This window comes from Marmota marmota, unplaced genomic scaffold (genome assembly GCF_001458135.2).
Source record: "Marmota marmota marmota unplaced genomic scaffold, marMar, whole genome shotgun sequence".
In the NCBI taxonomy this organism is placed as follows: domain Eukaryota; kingdom Metazoa; phylum Chordata; class Mammalia; order Rodentia; family Sciuridae; genus Marmota; species Marmota marmota.
In genome coordinates, this window is record NW_025999853.1 from 21,504,014 (window position 1) to 21,507,773 (window position 3,760).

General features: G+C 38.8%; 1 pseudogene; it reads right to left on the bottom strand.

The window, feature by feature from the left end:
- Positions 1-2,564: 2,564 nt before the first annotated feature.
- LOC107139703 lies at positions 2,565-3,354 on the bottom strand (annotated as a pseudogene).
- Between the last annotated feature and the right edge of the window lie 406 nt (positions 3,355-3,760).

Sequence of the window (3,760 nt, forward strand, 5' to 3'; positions counted from 1 at the left end):
AGAGACCTGTATCATCATTGCAGGACCAAGACTTCTATATATAGACAAGGTCCTCCTATCCCTAAGGGATAGCCACGGAGGAAGGTAGTGAAGTCCTATGACAGGTGGAGCTAACGTGCTGGGCACTGCCCTACATGAGGCAGACAATAAAGACCCTTGGGCAGGTTGCATGGCAGAATAACAACATATCTAGCTTAAAATTCACATCCTTCTTACGGAAAAGATGCTTAAGAAAAATATAATTTTAAGATGATTAATAGTAGTCAAAAGCATAGACTTTGGGATAAGAGAAATCTCGATTAAAATATTGGCTCTGCTACTTAATGATGTGTAACTTCAACAACTTCCTTACCTCTCTGAGCTTGTTTGATCCTCTTTCAAATTGCTAACAATATTTCATTACATCATCTATGTCTGTGAAATAAACTTATAATTCTTCCCTCAATATGTATGATCATTTTGTGAGCAGACGTCAAAGACCCAGTGAGTGAGTATTCATTAAATAGTAGCTTAAAACAAAATCTAACCAATTGGACCAAAGTAGTTTTTCCAATTCCTATATTTTTCTCTCTTAATATCATATTTTTAAAATTTTAATTCTAATTTATTTTGTCCTGGTTCTTTTTTGTTTATAATCTAACGCATTCAATCTATGGCCATTTTTTTTTTCATTTCTTCATTTCTTATTTTAGTATTTATATCATGGCATAAATCTTGCCTTATATTACTAGTGTAATTATTTCTTTGATAATGTAAATTCAGTGAAAATGCAAAAAGCCAATCACTCTCTTACTCTCAACCTTCCAGTCACTTCCCATCATAGTAAACATGACACTAGAAGCTCCTGCCACATAATACAAAACACCCTTCATCAGGTCCTGATGATTTCTAATGGAATTTCCTTCAGGCCTCTCCATTCATCCCTACTCCAGCTTCTCCATCCCATCAGATTCCAGGACCTTGATGTTTCTAGAACAATCTAAGTGCATTCTCATCGCAGAGTATTTCATCTTGTTATTTCCTTTTTCAGAAATGCTCTTCCCCAGATAGGGTAGACAGCCAGCTTCTTTACTCCATTCTTGATACTCCCAAAATGTCACATTCCCCACATCAGGCCTTCTCTTATCAACCAGTACAAAAGAGCATGTCTGCCTGTGCATCCATGCCCATTCTGACTTTCTTTCCCCCACTTCTCACAATAATTACTGTTTCCAGACATTATGGTTTACTTAGGAGTTACCTTGCTTTTTTTGTTTTTGCTTTTGTTTTTTTGCCTTGTAGCTTTTTCTCCTCTAAGGGAAGCACTATGGCAAAGACTTTCATCACAATGGTTAAAATAGTCATTATTTCAGTCAATTAAAGTTCACCAGAGAAGTTGAAGAGAGTTGTACAGTTTTGAAAGATTGAATTATTTTTCCAGCAAAGTATATTTTATTTATTCAGCTAGAAATTGTTCTAGAAATTGATGGAATCATCAGAAAATTTCAGCACAAGTTTCAACATCTTAATGACCACTAAGGCCTCAGCTCTGGGCTTGCTTTGCCTCTCCTAGTCCTTAATGGGGTGAGAGGAAGAGAGGGATCATTAACTCAGAAAAAGTCAGATGTTGCTTATTCACCTTTCCCAGTCAATGGACAAGCTTCTCAATTCTTGTCCAGAGCAATAAAGAGCCAATACTTCAGGAAAGTCTAATAAATAGAGTTTGAATTGTGAAAAATGTGTTATAAATTTAGAAATTTGGGATATATAGACCAGACCAAGATTTGTTGTGATCCAAGTGATTTTGGAGGATCCAGGCATGTTGTTGAAAGGACATGTAATAATAGATTGTTAATAATAATGTGTTATAGAATCTCTCTCTCTCTCTCTCTCTCTCTCTCTCTCTCTTTCTCTCTCTCTCTCTCTTTTTGATACTGGTAATTGAACTCAAGGGCACTCGACCACTGAGCCACATCTCTAGCCCTATTTTGTATTTTATTGAGAAACAGGGTCTCACAAAGTTGCTTAGTGGCTTGCTTTTTGCTGAGACTAGCTTTGAACTCACAATCCTCCTGTCTCAGCCTCCCAAGCTGCTGGGATTACAGGTGTGCACCACTGTTCCCAGCAGATATAGAATGTGTTTTAACAATGTAGATTTATCAACAGTATCAATCAAAATCCACTGCTTCTGATCTAATTATTTTATTTTTGCAATTTACTGTTTTCTTCTCTCAATGTAATTTTAATAAATAATTTTATTTCCTGTGCAAAGATAATAATAATAATTATCCCAGCACAAAGAAAAATCCCTCATTCTGCTGTGGAAAGGAAAAAAACCATATTCTTCTGCTCCCTATCCATCTAAGATATGAACACACATCCCCTCAACATTCAAAATATTATTCTTGGCCTTGGAATGCACATAGAGCCAGTTTTCGATAGGCTCATGCAAGTCACCCAGAATGGACAGCTGGAACCCCTGCAGGCAGTATTGCCTTCTTAGGAAATTTCTTAAAATCAACTCTTGAGAATTGTCTGATTGTGTACTAAGGATCTAAGATCTCAACAACATCTGCTGTTCTATCTTACAAAATAAACTCAGTGGAAATTTTGGAACTGTCCTGGTAAAGAACATTAGCAGCCTTGACCCCACCAGGCAGGATTTCAATAACTCGAGGCTTGGCAATTTTCTTGGCAGTCCTTTTCCCCTTTTCCACAATACCAACAATCTATGCCTGGCAACCCTTGGAAATTTTGATGGCAGAACAAAAGCAAACCACCTATTCTCTCAGTAGACAAATCAGTAATACCCTGGAGGTTTCAGCTGAGATTCCTGGGAGAAGTCCAAACTGCCCACTGGCCTTGTGGATAGTAGCCATCTTGGCAACAATGCTGATGATGAATGCCAAAAGACTTCTCCTTTCTCTGTTGTTTTACAAGGTTCTGAGAATGCCCAAGTATGCCAAAGCCTGTGATATCTGTGGCTTCATGGGCATTACACTGTGCATTAGTCAAGTGGCAGTTCTATTTAGGATAGCCACACTGATCAGAGCTTCCTGATAGACCACCATTTTTCTTTCTTATTCCATCTTTCAGGATTATCCAGCCTCTATTGGGCCCTTCCAGCAACTTGAGTTCCCAAGGGTTTGGTTAACACAAGCACCTCCTGAACAACAACGGCGCTGTCTGATATTGAGTTCTGGCCAACATATCACAGTGGCAACTCTGCCAATGATAATCTAAATGTTGACCAGTGTGATCACCAGTCATTGTGGTCCCTCCTTGCTCAGCAGCATCCCAAAGCCTTGGGTCCTGAGTGGTATTACTTTCTTCTTGTTTCTCCTCACTCACTAACTGGCTGACACTGAGTAACATTATAAATTTAGAAATTTGGGATATATAGACCAGACCAAGATTTGTTGTGATCCAAGTGATTTTGGAGGATCAAGGCATGTTGTTGAAAGGACATGTAATAATGGATTATTAATAATAATGTGTTATAGAATCTCAAATCTCAAATGTGTTATAGAATCCACAAATCCACATCCTCACGTTCAGTAATGCTCATGGCCTAGAGGTCTTGGCATGTTTGGCCAAGCAATGTACCCCAAGCTGTAGAAACCTTCCATCAAGGGGTAAAAGAAGCCATGGATCTGCACCAGTGGCAGGCCCAGTAACTCAAAGGAATGACATAAGAGTCCAATCCAATGCCCAGGGCTGGAAAGGCTGGGACAAGGCCAGTCAGGGCTAATGGAGATGACAGGATGGCTTATGGAATTGC